The sequence below is a fragment of the Rattus norvegicus genome, chromosome 1 (genome assembly GCF_021556685.1).
Source record: "Rattus norvegicus strain SHRSP/BbbUtx chromosome 1, alternate assembly SHRSP_T2T, whole genome shotgun sequence".
In the NCBI taxonomy this organism is placed as follows: Eukaryota; Metazoa; Chordata; class Mammalia; order Rodentia; family Muridae; genus Rattus; species Rattus norvegicus.
Window position 1 is genome coordinate 9,343,309 of NC_141534.1, and position 18,951 is coordinate 9,362,259.

Sequence of the window (18,951 nt, forward strand, 5' to 3'; positions counted from 1 at the left end):
CCAGCTTCGGCCTCCAGCTTCAGCCATCCACCACCCACATCAACCCCGTGTATCCCAACACCACCAGAACCTCACAGCCATGTGAACCTGTACAAGCACCATTCTCCCAAAGCCTCTCCTTATTTAGTGCTCTGTATTTGAATGGGACACCCAGGTACTCCTAATAAAATCTCCATGCATCTGCTGGCTGTCAACAAGAGGACTGCTCAAGTTCTTTGGTCAGGAGCCCCCCTCTTGGTGGTCCCTACCCAGACCTTTCTCTGCACCACCTACTTTTCCTTCATGGTTTAGAACATCTTCAGTGAGATTTAGGGAATGTTTTATCATCTCCATTAGATTTTATTCATTGAAATGAGCCTCTTCCAACTCATTTTGCATTCCCTTTATTATACCTGGAACAGTCATGAAGGTTTTATTTAATTAAGTCAAAAGCAAACTGTTAACAAGTATATATATATATATATACATATATATATATATATAAATAAATTTATGAGTGTGAATATTCACTCAGAAGGAATGACAGTCTGGAAACTTTAAGGAGGACTTAACTGGAGTTCACATGAACTCACTGAGCTCATATGAACACCAAAGCAGAGCCAAAGGTTGTTTTTATTTCTTAGATCCACAATTTACTTACATTTCATTGTGGAATGTTTCAAATATACGGAAAATAAGAAAGAACAGCTTTCTTCCTGGCGCGCAGCTTAAGTCAATGACACGCCCCCCGTTTAGTCTTTTGTCTCTGTGACTTCTTTCCTTCCTTTTACATTCTCTGGCACGTGTTCCGGATCTTTCTTGTTAGCACTTCCATCAAGGAGTTGGAAGGAAGGATGTGTCAAGGACTGTCAGTGCCCCACATTGGCTCTCATTCCCTTCCTTTATGAGGTAAAACTACTGGCACTTAAGAACGCTCCTTCCTAGACTCCTCCACTCTGCCGTACCTGTGGAACCACGCAACTCTGGGGAGCATAGATGATGTGTGATTTGGGATGCTTTCTTCTTCCGTGTGCTCCCTACAAACAGCTTGCATACAGATGAAGAGAAAACCCAGAGGATCCAACGACAGTCGGATGAGAGCCTGGCCCTGGAGCCTCATGAGAAAACATGGCTACCAGCCTTCCTTCCGACCATCCATTTTAAACTCCTGTCATTCGAAGTCTGTTTCAACTGTTGTTCTGATAGCTGAACTAAGAGAGAAACTAATACTCGGCAATAGTAGGAGAATCCTGTTCCGATGGTTGTGAGAGAGTTTCTGTTCCCACCATCATAGATAATCAACCTTGCCATACGTGCCCATCCTACAAGCTGTCATTCTGTCCCTTGGGGATGCCGACAGCTGACTCTGAGTGGATACAACAAAAGCATGACAGTGGAAGGTGGCTAGGCTTTGGTTCAGATATAATTTGTTTGAACTGCCTTGGAGACTTCTACAAATATACATACATACACACATACACATGCATACATACATACATGTATGCTTATATCCTATAAGACATTTCACAAGTCTAGAAAATAGTAGACTTCCTTAAGATATTGATTATGGAGAATAAAAAAGGCTGTTTGTACTATAAAAATGAGCACACTACTTGGTGATATATACACAGGAGTATCTAGAAAAGGCAACTTTCCCTCCCTTTGGTTCCCAAGTGCACCTAAGTCACAGAGGTTTACAGTATCTGGCACTGAGAGACTCTACTGAGAAGGTTCATCACTGAACAGTGATTAGGAGACCCTGAAAATTACAAAGCTGGTTTCTTTTTTAAAAAAACAGTGAAAGTAGCATAGGAAATACTTATGGACAAAAACCTTAGGACTTCTCCTAAGAAATACGACCCATTTAAATTGACACCTATCAGCGGTGCCTTCATTCGCATCACAGAAACTGATGTAATTACGCAACCCTCATAATTTGGAAATGAGGCTGGGGGCAACTAAGTGGGAAACTCTTACTGTTTAGACCAGCAAGGATTACAGTCATTACTTGGGGGCTGGTTCCAAGATCCTGTAAGAGTAAAGTCGAAGAGGCTTTAGTCCCTCACATGAAATAACACGGTGCTTGTACAGAACCTATGCATCCGTTCCTTTGTACTTGAAATTCCCTCTGGTTACTGACAGACAAACACAACAGGAGAAAGTCTGAACAAGGTCAGTGTAGATGCATGCTGTTCAAATGCGTTCAGTGAGCGCTTGCTGAATTAGGGCTGGACAACCCATGGATCCAGAACACTTAAGTAATACCCAATCCCATCCCAGAGTCCTGTGAGTCACATAGTTACACCTAACAGCTGAAAAATGGAGTTGGCCTAATCGCCAGGAAAAGAAGAGGAGGACTTGGAGATCCATTAGCAACCTGTGCCTCAGTAAGCAGTGAGCACGAAAACAGTTCAGTGAACTGCACTGGGAAGCGTCAACTGCAGCAGGAGGAGAGGAGACTTAGACAAACTTGCTCAGAAAGGCCTAACAGTATCTTTTTCAAACATCTCTTTTATGGGGTTGGACAAGTGGCCTGGCAATTACAAGCAATTTTTATTCTTGCAGAGAACCTAGGTTTGGTTCCTAGTAACTATGTGGTTTATAATAATCCTTAACTTTAGTTCCAGGTGATCTGACCCCCATTTCTGGCCTCCATGGGTACCAGATATACATATAATGTGTGTGTGTGTGTGTGTGTGTACATGCATAAAATAACTAATTATTTACTCCTTTTTACAACACAAGAAGTAAATTCATTAAATAAATTTATTGGTGTAAAGAACTGGTTAGGAAAAACAAACGAAAAGTCCTGAACTCCAAAGTAACTTTTCAAGTAGTACATTACTGCTTTAAAATGGTTCTCTTGTAAGAAAAATTAACACGTATAACTTACAATTGTTTAATAGTTTTCCTAAGTGAAAATGGAAGTGCTTTTTTTTTGGAGAACACTTGAACTTTTAAGAGTTATTAACTTCAAATTGTCTTTGGCTAAACCGTGGTGTCCTAGTTACTGGGCTTGCAGCACGCAGGTGACCCAGAAACCACACGCATTCATCACGGCTGTTGTCAGAGTCTCCGAGCCACACTGGAGAGACTTGCTAAGAGTCTGCAGAATATTGTTTCACGATGATGGCATTTCCAGAAATGAAGGGAATTACACATCAGTATAGCAATGAAGCTATGCAGGTAACCATAACAACTGCCACAAACTCAATAACATTCTACGATCCTGAAGGTTTTTTTTTTCCTTTCTTCCCCTTTTAATTGCCAGCAGGATCGGAGAAATTGGGAGAAAGAGGCATGAAACATGTATGGCTCATCTACATGCTTAGCCCACTGTAACATCCTGCCATGAGCTCCACACTGGGCCTTGTGGTTCCTACATGTACCCTGAAGAGCAGCAAAAACCTGGACCCTTTTGCACAGGGTCAGTACAGAACGCCTGGTCAGAGAAGTGTTTCTCCAAACTGAGTTCTGTTTTGTGTTCCCACTTTCCGAGTCTGCACATGAACAAGCAGACTATCTCTAACAGCACACAATTAGAAATGTCCGAAAGTTCCTAAGAATCGAAAACGTCAAAGGAGGGCAGAGAGCCATCTCATTTACCAAGTCATGTGTGTACTTTTTGGTCTTTGTTTTTATTTTTGTTACTTCTGATATGCTGAATACAAGAATATACAAGGAGGATTATTTGAAACTTTCTACTCACATTCTCCTACAAAAAATTGCTTTTATTGCTTTGAGGTTTTGCATGTGCACGTGTGTGTGTGTGTGTGTGTGTGTGTGTGTGTGTGTGTGTCTTTAAATTTCTGATCTTCCTGCCTCAGTTTCCAGATAGGTGTACACCATGACACCCAACTTCAATAATTGATTTTTAGTGTTTTCTGCAAGCTCTTCTGTAGTTTCTTCTTTTACATAAATTAATATTTAGATATTAATACAAAGAGGGAAAGTATACAGTATGATATTAAGAAATACAAAGACCAGGAGGACTCGGTTCAGCTGGTAAAGCATTTGCCTTGCAAGCATGAGGACTTGAGTTCCATTTCTACAACTTAAGTTAAAATGCCATGTGTGGTAGACGGTGGATCATGCTTGTAATACTAGCACTAAAGTGACAGAGACAGGCAAAGTCCGAGCCTAACTGGTGAACCCCAGATCAATAAGAAACCCTGTCTCAAAGGAAGTGGATGGCATTCCAGAGACTGTCACCTGAGGTTGTCCTTTAGTCCACACACACACACACACACACACACACACACACACACACACACACACACACACAGGTACTATGCCAACTGGTTTTATATCAACTAGACACAAGCTAGAGACACCACAGAGAAGAGAACCTCAATTGTGAAATGCTCCCATATGATCTTGCTACCAGGAAACCTGTAGGGAACTTTTAAAATTGGTGATTGATGGAGAAGAACCCAGCCCATTGTGGGTGGTGCCGGCCAGGGTCCGTGGTCTTGGGATCTGTGAGAAAGCAGGCGGGGCATGCTAGGAGGAACAAGCCAGTGAGCTGCATTCCTGTGTAGATTCTGCATCAGCTCCTGCCTAGGGCTCTGTCCTGCTTGAGTCCCTGCCCTGGCTTCCTTTAGGAGGAACAGTGATGTGGAAGTGTAAACCAAACAAGCCCCGTCTTCTCCAACCTGGTTTTGGTCACAGTGTCCCATCACAGCAACAGAATCCCTAATTAAGACAGGCACACACATTCGTTCTTTTTTAATGAAGTCAGAAGAGCACCAAAGACCATTTTGATTGTAGGTGGAAGAAATTCTGACTCTGCTAAGTAAAGACACACGCTGGACATAGCTCCTTTTTGCAAGGAGAAGAATGGCTATCCACCAGGAGGTTACAGGGACAAATATTCAGCCCTCGAACACTGTTGCCTTGTGTACCCTTCTTTCTGGGTTAAGTGAATCCATGTTTGGTCAGCTTTACACACACACACACACACACACACACACACACACACACACACACACACACACACACACGCCTGTGTGTGCATTCGTGCTTGCACATTACACTGATGAGTCTTTTTTCATTGTTTTTGGTCTAGGTCTCTGCTGTGCTGGCTCCTTCCTTCGTAGTCACTGAACTCGGTTCAGCAGCTGTGCAGGGTGCTACACCTTTGCAGCCTCGGAAGCTCGTGCCTCATGTTTTCTGGAAACGCTCCCTTTCTTGGCATTGCACAGACCGTCTCCCCAAGACAGTCCTCAGTCCCTGCAAAGGTTCCTTCCTTCTGAGTTTCTCTTCACCACCTCCTCTCCCACCAACCACAGTGCAGGCAGCACCCAAGGCTCCATTCCTAGCCCTTTCCCTCCTCAGATCTCGCCTGCCTTCTTCAGTTCTTCCCCTTCCAGCCTGGAGAGAGAGGTCTTGGGAAAAGATGGTCTGAACCATCTTCCACTTACTCAAAAACCTCCCCACACCCTCCTCAGCTGGGAGGACGACTCTGCATCTTTCTAACCGGGACACGGCTGCCCTGGGTGACCCTAGTGCCTCCCTTCTCCACAGCTCAGCTTCAGGAAGATCGCACTCGACAGCACACGCCGCTTGTCACATATAGTCATCTTCCCTTTCTTATCTTTTCTCTCCACAGCAGGCAGACACCCCAGCCTCTAATCTCTTGAGAGATAAACCCTAAACCAATTTTTGGTGCACAGGGCTCTTGCGTATCAGAGCTTCTGTCGATTTTTCTAACCATGTTTCTATGTCCCCCCGACTTCCTCGCTTCTTTCAGTTATACCCAGCATAAATAGAAATTGCTCTTCAAATCATCTTATCACTCAAGATTCCCAACATCACTCCTCCCTCTTTGCAATGTTCCTTTTTCGTTCTTCTTAAAAGGAACAAAATCGGCACCCAGAAGAGCCTCAGGCATAAGGGTACTACACTCATAATGGGCGAGGCTCTCACAACCTCTCCTTATTCTCTGAGTGGCACCCTGTAACGGTCTGACTAGGTATGACCACCACAGACTTACGTGTTTGAATGCTTGGCCTGCAGTGAGTGGTAATTTTAAGTGGTGTGGGCCTGTTGGAGAAAATACGTCACTATGGAGGAGGACTTTGAGGTCACATATGCTCAAGCTATGCCCAGTGTGGCACACAGTCTCCTTCTGCTGCCTTTAGATCAAGATATAGAACTCTCGGCTCCTTCTCCAGCACCATGTCTGCCTGCACGCTGCCGAACTTCCCACGATGGACTAAACCTCTGAAATGTTAGCCATCCCCAGTTAAACGCTTGCCTTCGTAAGAGTTGCAGTGGTCATGGCGTCTCTTCACAGCAATAAAATCCGAACTAAGAAATACCCATTTGCTACTGATCTTCCACAGTACTGCTCACAGAAAAGCGTCAACCCTTTCAGCAGGACCAGGAGAAACAAATGTGTTTCCGTGTCACTCGGCTCTGTGGTAGCCTGGTGTCAGGAAAGCTTTAGGGTGCTGATCATGAGAAGGACCTGGGATTGTCCACATAGAGTAGAGAACTTTATTCATAGCAGGTCCTCACTCATCAGATGAATCTGGTATGTGTTGTCATAACTCCTTGTAGATTGATATGAATTTTTAATATTCTTCCAATAAGTTTCTCCAAAGATGAAGGAATCATCATCATCATCATCATGTGATTGCACTTCCCTTCCCCCAACCAAGCAAAAGCTTCACAGGGAGGATTTCTCATTTTTCTCTTTTATTAGGTTTTTTTATTTACATTTTAAATGTTATCCCCTTTCCTGGTTTCTCCTCCAGAAACCCACTATCCCATCCCCTCTCCTCCTGCTTTCATGGGGGTGCTCCCTCACCCACCCACCCACTTCTTCCCACCACCAGCCCCCTCCTGACATTCCCCTACACTGAGGCATGGAGCCTTGATAGGACCAAGGCCTCTCCTCCCATTGATGGCCCACAAGGCCACCCTCTGCCTCATATGTGGATGGAGCCATAGGTCCATCTCTGTGTTCTCTTGGGATGGTGGTTTGTCCTGGGAGCTCTGGGGGAGGGGGGTCTGGTTGGTTGGTATTGTTGTTTTTATGGGGTTGCCCATCAGCTCCTTCAGTCCTTTCTCTAACTCCTCCACTGGGGACCCCGTTCTTAGCTCAGTGGTTGGCTGCGAGCATCCAGCTCTGTATTTGTCAGGCCACTTGGTCTGTTTGCGTGAATGCCAAAGTACCATGTAGCAGACGGCATCTGTCCCGTCAAGATTTTAGTGGGAAGAAATGGAACGTGGTTTTCGAGGGCCCACTGAAGTGGCCACTTTTAGTGGCCATGCACAGCTGCTCCCTAGATTGACACTTGCAAACAACCACACGAGGCATCTGAACACCCTCCCATGCCTCGGGTCACATCTGTTTCCCCTCCACTGCCAGCGTTCAAGGTGAAAACTTCTGGGGACTCCAACAACTGGTTTATTGCTTGCTATTCCACATGTCTACCACATTTCAACTGTGCCGTCTAGTGTTTAGCAGTGCCAATGCCCAAACAATGCACCTTCAGACAGAATAGAAGGAATGTATAAGCTAGCCTTGAGAATTAATCAACACTTACGTAACAAAAGTTTTGCGGGGAAAACTTTGTATTTTGAATTACAATTACTCGCTCATAAAAACAACTCTGAGGCTTGCCTAACACACATTACTAAGGGAACAAGCAAACTGCACCTTTATACTGCCGTATAGTTTACAAGCAAATGTGATCTAAAGCAACCTGTCTTCCTTCCTTCCCCCTCCTTTCTTCTCCCTTCCCCCTTCCTCCCTCCCTCCCTGTCCTCATTCGCACCTCTCCTTCACTTCTCCTCCCACCCATGCTTTCCCAAGCTTACTTTTCTCAAAAGTCTCCTCCAGTCTAAGCTGCACTGGCAGGAGAAACTCCAAAAGAAGTGTTAAGACTGTGACTCACTTCATTGTAATTCTGCTTATAGGATTTATGGAAAAGCAGTGGGATCCAAGAAAATAAAATAAAACTTTAAAAATCCCTCTGACAAGTTAAAAAAAAAAACCTTTCCAGGGGAAATAGAGTTATATAAAAGATTTACATTTCGTTTCATGTAACTCTGAGGAAACCCATATCCCCTGTTAACTGCAGTCTCTAATTAGTTACAGACCATTGAACTCCATAAATATTTTCAAGGATTAATAGCAATTGACACACAGAGTATACTTTTAATCTTTAGTAAGTGGTAATATTAATTCATCTTTCATGCAATCTAGAAAGGGTGCCAATACATTAGTCCCATAGAAACCAAGGTAAAGAAGCCCCATTCTGTTAACCATCCTACTAGAGCTGAGTGTGGCCGGGTGTTCCAACACACCCATTTGTCTCTTTGCTACCACTACCATTCAGTTTAGCCCCAGGTGTCACCAAGATGGCTTACCTTCTTGTTTCCATCAATGAGTCTCTTTTCCTTGACCTTCAAAAATGCTACAGAGGCAAATAAATTCAAAGGTCCCCAAACATGCTCCAAAAGTCACGTAAAGGAGGAAGCATTGAGAAAGTACATGTGGTATGCTGCTCTTTCCCAGTCTGAATCCATAAGATCTTATGACGATGATCCCTGGGCCAACCAGGGTTGACCACTATGAATGCTGCAGTGACACAAGTTCTAAAAGAGAAAGTGCCGTGCGGATTGTTAACAGTGGACCTGGCTTCTAAAGGGAATGGGAATCTATACAGATTGTATTTCCTTTAACCATCTCATTAGTATAACCGATGGAAAATGTCTGGTAGTTAAGTAGTACCCCACATTGGTTAACCCTCCAGCACTTCTGACAGGTGCAGGAGACCTCAGCCTTAAAAGCAGAGGACAAAAGTCATTGTGTTATTATAGGGTTCATAAAATCTTGACCTGGAGCTTTGGTAAGGAGGCCCCCTCTTCAACTGGGACCTGTGCAAAGACGTGGAAAGAAGTCTTTCAATGAGATGACGGCCTACCAATGGCTGCATTGGGAAAGTGCTGGTGTTGAAGGCATGGAGATCTCCGTCCATTCTCTAGAACACATGAGGAGGAGGGCAAGAGGGGAGGAGGGCAGGAGGAATAGGAAGAGGAGAAAGGGAGGACACCTCAGAGGTGCATGTTTGTAATCCTAGTGCTGGAAAAGAAGAGACTAGTGTGTTCCTGGTGCCTGCCACCCTAGCCTTCTTTGTGATCTTTAAGGGAGGTATGAGACCCTGTCTCAAAAATCAAGGTGAGCTCCTAAAGAGTACCAGGCAAGTCCTCTACATGTCTGTACTTCTCACAACACACACACACACACACACACACACACACACACACACACGTACACATCAAATATATATATATATATATATATATATATATATATATATATATATACAATATATGGTTCAAAGGTGAAGCACTATTGGCCTCCTTTAAGTAACTATTAGCTCCCTCCTTCCATGATACCTAAAATATTTACTACAGAGACAATAAAAATACCACTACAGGGAGAAGGAAAATAGGATTGCTGAGGTCCTCAGACATCGAAGCACAGACACCACCACATTAAATCTCCCTCCTTGGGCCTTCTTCTTTTGGTGTGTCTCTTGGTTTTTGTGATCTATGAAGTGTGACACCATCTTGAGAATCACAAGCTCCAGTGATACTCTGCTTCCATTTTTTTCATGCTCTTCTGAAGAAGCACAAACTTTGTGTTCCCTTGAACATTTTAGGTTGGAAGCCAAACCCATGAGGTGAGAGTAGAACAAGCAGGCGAAGCCTTTGGAGGTGGCCAAGTCCATTCATGAAGTGATTACCAGACTTATAAAAGGGTTGCAGGAAGCTTTTACCCTTTTAGGCATTTGAGAGCACTGTGTAATGATTCTGTAACCAAGAAGGGTGCCTTTATGGGGCTTGGACCGTGATAGCACCCTGACTTTGATTTTCAGCATCCAAACTGTGGGAATCAATCTAACATATGATCATTAGTAAGACTTAGTGGAAAATCACGTAGCCTGACCTCAAGATTGCGACTGCAGTTTTGTAAATGGATTCTGCCTGCTTGTTGCCTGCTGCCTGTTTGGGTCAAATGCATTGTTGTTTGCTTGCCTGGCTGCTTGTTTGGGTGAAGGGCATGATCTTGCCGGTCTGCCTGCTTGCTTGCATGCTTTGGTCTTTTTTCAGACACAGTTTCATGTAGCTGATGCTGACGCTGAACTTGACATAAAGCTAATAGTGGACTTAAGTTTCTTATCACCGGGCCTCTACCTCCCAAGCGCTTGGGGTCCAAGTTTGTGCCACCACACTCAGAAGTGACGAGTCATGTAAACAACCACGGCCCATCATTGTGATGTTGAGCTCAGCTGCACGCCTGACTTACAGGATTCTCGAAATGACGCAACAGAAGGCTTAAGCTCATCAGGAAAGATGCCTTTGTTTTAGTGATTCCAGTTAAACTTACAGAAATGCCCAATAACTTACTGCAAAGGACAGTCCCGGATGAAGTATCAAAGGATATCTAGGAGAGCTTGTCTGACATATGCTCCCTTTGTTACACTGAGGTACACTTACCAGGACAGTGTCATGAAAGACTTCTATAGTTGCCAAAGTTCAAGTGACCTTACCCTTCTCAGAGTTCTAAAATAGTGGTGCATGGTTTTGTTATTCTTTATTGAAAAATGCATGATCTTATTTTGTACAAAAGTGAGTGCTGCTGTAAGAGAAGATCCACCTGTCTCCGGGGTGCCCCTACCCTTCTGTCATGCCTAAGCCAGACTTCAGATCACCTTGGCCTTACTACAGGTTGTACAAGCAAGATCCCAGGAAGCAGAGTGGGGGCAGAAGAGGAATCTGCAGTCTGATGAGCTGGGACTTCTAAACGAGGTTCAAGCAGGACCTGCCTTTAATCCAGATCCTCGGGGGTCAGCCTGCCTGCCAGGATGAGAAGTGCAGTCAAGGAGCTCATGTTTTACCACAGACAACACTTGGTAATGTTGAAAAGGATGGGCTAGGAACGGCTGCCACCGTCAGCTAACGTGTTTCAGTAGCAACAGGGTTTACTTAGTAGGCAAACACACCAAGAGGGAAAATACTCCCTTCCTGGAGCCCAAATCTGATGGATCAAAATCCCACCCACAGGCAGCTTACAACGGAAGGGAGAGATATCTCTTCCCGCTTGCCATATCCCCACTAATTGCATCTTCGTCTCCTTTTTAGTTCCCATCGACCCATTAAAAAATATTTTTACAGCCTCTCTGTTTCCCCCAGCAAGTGGTGGGGAGACAGGGGCGGGGAGGAGACTCGCCTAAGGGAAACAATAGTGAGATATCAATTTTCCTCATTACCTCATTTTTTCCAACATTTTTCAGTGTGCGGCTTCTAAGGACAGGAGGGAACATCAATCTACAGGGATGCTAATGCCTAATTCAGAGCTCTACTCCTGACACCACCACACGTACTCTCTAAATCCCTGGGGAAATGGTACTTCTTGACGTCCAGTATTTCACTGATTTGGCAAAACTCCATTTCAAGGTCACTCCCAACCACTCTTCTTGTGCAGAAGTGTGTGGAAGGCACAGCAGTGGCACGGCACCAGAGCCACACTTTAGTCTCACAGGGGCGAGCTTTCGGCGCGAGGCAAGCAGCCTGCTTCAAAGTCAGGTGGGTGCTTGAAAAGTGCGGCAAGAAAAGAGTCAAAGATTTGAGATGTTACTGCGAAGAACGTTGCAGCATCGGTAACTGCCAGCTCGACCTGCAGAAGGTTGCTTTTGGTGTTTTAGACAAACAGCACAGGTCTAACCCAGTGTGAAAAGCATTTTTTAAAATGTGGTAAGGGAATCTTGTGCATATGTCTTCAATTGAATCTGGTGCTGGGTGCCAAGCGTCCACCAAACTGATCGCAGTGTGGGGCTGTGTAAAAGCCAACCATGGTGGAATCTGGTTGCTATAGCTGCAAATCAAACAAATAAATGAGACACCGTGGAATGTAGCAAAATAGCTGTGGTCTGAGTAGTCCACATTTGCCATATGTGTGAAGATTAGCAGTCAAATTCGAATCTAAGCAGCACTCTTTCCAGTAGGTGCAACTGAGGAGAAAAGCTTAAATGTACCCAAGCTAGATGGGGATTCTTCGTCCGAGGACATATGCCTTATATCGTACATACTGTTTTCCTAGAACTTTTGTTATCTGGTCATGTGAGAACTATGTACAAATGCAGTGTTTCTGCAAGTATTAAAAAGTTCCATCAGCATTTTTCTTGGAATTTCAGAGTTTGACATTAACTCGCTATTGGGTTATATACAATAAATAAGAATCATTTGCTATAGAAGCTTTATATTTTTAATAGGGCTATATTTACTAGACCTACTATGTATCAGGCCCCGCGTTGGTCTACAGTATACCTCATGAGTTTCCACAATAACTTGTGAGTTCCTCAAAATGGGACTCAGGACTTTGATACTGAACCCTATTGTGACCAACCTCACAGATCATTCATACCAGTTTATGTCATGTATACTCTTCTTGACTACTAACACCAGGGAATATCTGCGGGGTCACTTGACTCCATCCCCCCTTGCCGATGGCTCAAACGTGTAGCTGTGACAACCGTGTCCTAGAGAACTCTAAGCATCTTTTGGGGTTCAGCTTGTGGTGAGTTAAAACAAGAATGAGTCGCATTGTTGACTGTGAAGTGTAGGCAACAGAGTCAAGGAGAAAGAGGCCTGCGAGCGGCAGCGCCTGGATCCGAGCGACAATCGCTACTGTAAGGCCAAGCACGTTAATTAACATATTCCATAAGGATGAGAGGCCCTGCAATTAATGGGAAACAATTCCACCAATCAGGGTGAATTCTGTACTTATGTTAAGGTAGATCTTAATTAGTGAACTTTGTGCAAACTCATTCCTAGCTACGGGTCTAGAGATGGAAAGAACAATAAAAAATTATTGTTCTTGTTTGGATGGAAGGAAAAATCTATTTTTTGTTTATCAAAAGAAGAAGGAATGTTTACCGATGTCCTAAAATCACACACTAAATGATCAGCCATGTTCTAGAGGAAGGTGTTTGATGAAATGGAACACTAATTTATGTTCAGAGTCAGCTCCTCACTAGAAGTTAGAAGATTCTTGAAACGAGCTCTCAAGAAGCGAAGGTATCTAGTGAGCAGGATGCTGCACGGGTCACTCCTCATCTGAACCCCTGAGAGATGCACCGGCTCCAAGAGGTTATCACACTGGTCACTCATAGTGATTCTGGTACACGTGATTCTGATGTTTGAAAAGACTGGCATTGGAGATGGGTAGTCAATGGGTCCCACAAGAACACTCAAGGGTTTCGAATGAATTACTAAGATACTAAGTTATAAGACATGAAAATGAAATGGCACTGCTAACGTTCCAGCTTAGGTCCACATGAAGAAAGTAATCCAGGTTCAGCCCAGGGAGTATAACCAGAGTGGGAGAGTGAGGCATTTACTCATTCACTCAATCATTCATGTGTTCATTCGTTAGCTCATTCAGAGACAACTTTCTGAGTGTTGCTATAACCCAGATACTGAGTCAGATATACTAACACACAGAGAAACCTGAAACCAACCTAACGGAGGTACCCAAGAGGCAAAGAAGAGCGGTATGTCAATCATGGGAAGTCAAAGCAGAGGTGAAACTAGCATGGACAGACAGACAGAGGTTAAATAGGTTTCAGCAGAGGAACCAGGAATTGGTATAGAGTCGGTCCTGGGGGACCGTTTAGAGTAGCTTGTGTTTGGAATGCACTGTTACTGACAATTTTGTGGCGGAGAATACTGGAGGCCAATCCTTACCTTATGAAGATTATAAAGGAGCTCAGAGAAGTTAGTCAAGCACATACTAGTGTACCCAAAGAATGTTGACGAATTGAATGGTTAGAGTCATAATCAAATGGTCATGGGGAGTGGGAGGGAAGGAAGCTAGCTAGCACCAATACTTTGAAATGGGTTTCTGAAACCTGTATGTTTGGATAGAGAAGTATGCACTTACCATGAGAATACGGAGACCACCACCATGTCCTTGCTCTCCCCATGATCCTTAGGGGCCTGGGACAATGCCGCTCGATACTCAGAAGTTTCTAATTGTGGTTATCACAAGGACCCCTCATGAACTCTAGAAATTTAGAATACAGTGAGCTTGAGGAAAACGCACTACCGGTCCTTCTCTACAGGGTTGGTCTCCAGCCCCATCCTTTTCCCTTGTGGCTTCCCTTATTATGTAATTTCTCCACACCATTGTGCATACGCGCAGTTATCCCCTGCTTTTCCAACCCATCAATCTGGAAATCATTTTTAGTTGCTATCATTGCATCTCACGGTTCCCTTCGGTCACTACACATCTTTGTAGGTATAATGGTTCTGTGCACGATGTAATGGCCTTCCTTGTGTTATCTTGTTTCGATCTGAACACGGCCCTGTAGCACATCAAGTATCTTCTGTCTCCAGTTTGTGTAAATAAGTCTTATCATTCACTCTTTGCCTTGTCAATAAATGCTGATCATTCATTGGCTAGGCAGAATAGAGCCTAGGGCAGGACTTCCACCAGCCAGGGAAGGGGAGAGAGAGAGAGAGAGAGAGAGAGAGAGAGAGAGAGAGAGAGAGAGAGGGAGGGAGGGAGGGAGGGAAGGGAGAGAGGGAGGGAGGGAGAGGGGGAGAGAGAGAAAGAGAGAGAGAGAGAGAGAGAGAGAGAGAGAGAGAGAGAGAGAGAGTCGGGTAAGGAGGAGGAGGAGGAAGAAGAAGGAGTTCATAGACTTTAGATGGAGCACGGACTGCCTGGTTGTGAGTATTATTGGGATGTTGGCTGAGAGGCAGCCAGATTAGCTTACGGCCTTTTGATAGATCATTTGACTGTCCAGATATTGAGGGGAAGCTTGGAAATAAATATTGTTCTCTCTGTGCCATTATTAAGAACTTGCTACAGTAAGGAAATATAGCTGACATAGTCATTTACTGAGTGTATTTATATTTACAATAAAAGGTACAGGTCTCTATCAAAGGTGCACTTCTTTAGGTAAGATGATCATGAAATTAATATTTTTCTGCTCAAAACGTTAATCATTTTCTTGCTCTCGATGATTTTATCCAGCCTTCTCTCCTAAAGCAACTTCAATTCAGTGACACAACCATGGGAATCAAAATTCAAAGAAAAAAAAACAACAAAGGATACCCGTATTATTTTGTTAAACTCCAATATATTCAACTTGGTAATCATAAACGTTTCATGGTGTAGCCTTCGCACGGTCTATCCTACACTCACACTGAGTTTGACAACAGAGAATCTACTAGAAATACAATTAAGCACTCTACATTGAGACCAAAACCCAAAACATTGGCAATGATATTAAACCTTAGCCCACCCACATCAGATACAAAAGCCACACAAGCTTTGATGTAGAACACACATTCCTTCAAACGTTGGTGGAAAGATGGATAATTCTAATGAACAAGGACGGTGGCTACACAGGGCAAAGGCCATACAAGACTGGAAAATGGGTATAGGCAAGATGTGGCAGGGTAAGAAGAGGTGGAACGTGATGAGGCCTCTGCAACACTTCCTCAAAGGTATTTTCTGACTGGATTTTTATGAAAGGCTCTGTGAGGAGCAGGGACTGCTGTCCTTTAGGCCCGAAAAACCCCTCTAAGAAGTAAGCAAGTAAATAAACGGAAAGCAAACGGTGCATGAAGATCCCTGTGGCACACGAGGAACCCACTCAACCTAGGAGGCAAACACCCCCTTCGCTCACTCTCCATACCTGAGCAAGGGATGTACTAGGAGCCACTGACGCTTCCACTGTCTGAGAAGGGCAATCCAGGCTGCTCTAAGGACTAGCTGAGGTTAAACAGAGGAGACTGGGAAGGAAGAAAGGCACGGGGAGCAGAGAGAAGGCCAGCTGCCCTGGCTCAGCTGAGAAACAGAAACCTTGCACTGAAGTGGGGAAGGAGGAAGCAAGAGACTGGGGCAAGTTTGGAACATCCGACTAACAGGACTTACCTTGGGGATGGGGTCCACTGAGTTCATGAACACATCTGTCCACGTTTCAATGGCAGCACGTGGCGAGTGACAAGAATTACAAGAAGAGAGTTAATGTCCTGAGTTGGTTTGAATATTTACTCCAAAACCAGAGTATGATCTCCCATACTGGAACCCGGAAGCAGAGAGTTGAAATGGCACCTGCGTATGCTGCCATATACTGAGGTCATCACAGATAGTGAGGCTCACTCAGAGTGTTTATGAGAGGGATCCAGAGGATTGGTGTTCAGATCTGACAGAATAAAGACAAATGGCCGACCCGAATTGGAGAAAAACATTTGCTCCTTGTGATGGCCTTTCCCACAGGTGATAATCTGTTCCCTGTTGGATCTGCATCCTTGGATCTGTCTAATCTGAGACTGCTGCAACGAGTCAGTCAGATATTGTTCTGGAACTTTTACATCACATGGTATATACACTAGAAGTTCCCAAGTGTAAGATTCCGGGATTGAGGGATTCTGTGACACCAATGTGGGTTTTTGTGTTCTCTTTACTTTCTCTGGCAAATATGCTGATGTTAACTCAGGTTGGCACCTCAGTTAAAAGGGAACTGGAAAGGACATGGGTTTGGAATTCTGTCAGGATGTAGGGGTAGGACTCGTGAATGATGTGTCTGTGGCGTGACGATGAAAGCCAGTGCACGGGACAACACCTTCCTGCTTGCCACCACCCTCCACAAAGTATGAAGACCTAGCAGCAAGTGGATGGAAAACGCATGAATTAAATTTACTTTGACATATCTCAGGATTAGGGGAAAGGCCCTTAAGTAAACCACATTTTGGGGTTTTGATGACCCCAAGAACTCTGAGCAGACCTTAGAGGACTGTTTTGAACTATGACCACTGCAGGGTCTATTAATATTTTAAATGAAGGTAGGAAGTGATGTTTTTTTTTTAAGGGAAGAAGAAACCCAAAGGTTAAACTATAATTCTGCAAAATCTAAGGGGAGAATTAGACTTGGGAGAACATACAGTCATGGACAAAGGTTCAATTCCTGCGAAATGCTTTCAAAAAGAATACTTGCAACCCCATCAGAAAGTGAGTTTTTCACTTATATCTACTCGTATTTCTAATTTTTATTTCTCAAAAAATCTCACATGTCTCCTACTGACGTTAGAGTGAATGCAAAAAAATAACTGAGAAAAGCCAGTTTGAAGCTCTGCAGTGCTTCTAATGCCTATTTCTCCCAGCAACTCCCTTCATGAGGTGTTGAATACCAGAACGGCACAGACTCTTACAGACCCTGAGTTGTGCAATCTGTGAACCCCAAGGCCGAAAACATTCCAAAAGTCATGTTATCTACTATAATAATGTCAGATCTTGAGTTCTTGTAAAACCAACCATAATGCAAGTAGCACTTACTGCCTTCTCTTCTGGGAAAACCAGATGGAGAAAATCTTTCATAACTACCAAATGTCAAATAATCTTGAACAGGATAACTACTTGCCTAAATTATGGCTCTTGAGGGTATCAGTTAACTATAACGAGACGTGACAGATCAAGAATGAGAAGGAATCGGGTTTGTTTGGTTTTTTTTCTCATAAATTATATGGGGAATGAACATTCCTGCTGTGAGTAGTAGACTATAAGGATCCTGCCTGCTTTAAGATCTGCTCTAATAACGATGATGATGATAATAATACCCTAGCCCTCTACACTGTTTTGCCTTCTCCCTGGGTCTTCTGCAGCAGAATGTGTTTCATCATCGGTTCTTCTGGTCGGAACATCACTGAAAGCCTGCAATCTTCCTAGATCTGAAATTTTATTTAATTTATTTATTTATTTATTTATTTATTTATTTATTTATTTATTTATTTATTTTCATGACTCCTGAAAAGCCTAATGGCTGAAAAGAAAGTTTCTGGGCTCAGTGTTCACGACGCACAGACAGGTCAGAAAACGTGCTTCCCTTGGAGTGAAAATAGCCACAAGTACTCTGTCTTTTCAGAGTACTTTTATTTGCCTCAACTTCAAACATCCATTGAAAATGTTTCTCCTCTGTTTTCCTCACTGGGTAACCCCACAATGCCAACAGCCTGTTGTGCGGAAAGAAGGATTTCAACCGAAGTTTGCCGAGTCGAACTATCATTCGGTTCCCGTTTGTTGCAGGCGTTGCAGAAATCTCAACTGTATCTGTCTGTGACCAATCTCAGTAGTTTGAGTACAACTACTCAAAAGAATGAATGAATGAAAAAGAATGGCCCCCGTAGGATCACATATGTGAATGCTTGCTTGATCATTACATAATAGCACCATTTGAAAAGATTAGAAGGATAAGGAAGTAAGACCTTATTGGGGTAAGTATGTCACTATAGGTTGGCTCTGAGGTTTCGATAACACATGCCAAGCCCAGAGTCTCTCTCTCTACCTACACACCATGATGTAGCTCTCAGATTTTGCTCCAATGACGGCCTCCATGCTTCCAAGCGTTCCGCCATGTTGATAATGGAGTAAACCTCCAAATCTATAAGCAAGACCTCAATTGAAGCTTTCTTTCATGAGAGCCGCCTTGGTCATGGTGTCTCTTCTCAGCAATAGAACAGCAGCTAAAATAGAAACCAACCTTTTTGCTCGTGTGGCCTTATTCACTCTTCTGCGGTCATCAGTGGTAAGATATAAAAGTAAGTTTTCCATTATTCTGAATATCCATAGTAAGTACATTAAATATTCTTCCACATCAACACTTGGTAAATGTCTCCTCAGTGTCATATATGGATAGAGTTGTTGGGAATACAAATACAAATCGGGATGCAAGGAAAGGACAAATTTGTATTGCATATTAAACATTGGCTGGAATAAAATATGCTGTACTATAGTTTATAAAACATAAAACTTGATTGTAGTAAATTAAATTTGGGAGCTACTTCGGGGAGCCCAGAAGAAACTTCTTGGTTATACAGTGAAGCTGAATTAGTGTTGCCACTCACTCATTGACCCATTTCCCCTGCTGTGATTCAGATAAAGTCTGG

At 43.6% G+C, this 18,951-nt stretch overlaps 1 protein-coding gene across 8 annotated transcripts in view; it reads right to left on the bottom strand.

The window, feature by feature from the left end:
- Positions 1-18,951, bottom strand: part of Aig1 (androgen-induced 1) — a 230,092-nt gene that overhangs the window by 139,155 nt on the left and 71,986 nt on the right. The window contains exons 4-5 of one of the 8 annotated variants that reach the window (XR_015682817.1): positions 13,943-14,065; positions 8,120-8,589 (exon numbers count right to left, since the gene is read on the bottom strand). The exons of 6 other annotated variants lie outside the window; for them this stretch is intronic. The gene's annotated coding sequence lies outside the window, so the exon portion shown is untranslated. Of the gene's footprint in view, positions 1-8,119; positions 8,590-10,561; positions 11,876-13,942; positions 14,066-18,951 lie in introns of those variants that run through there. One more of the 8 variants, XR_015682821.1, reaches the window with a different exon arrangement.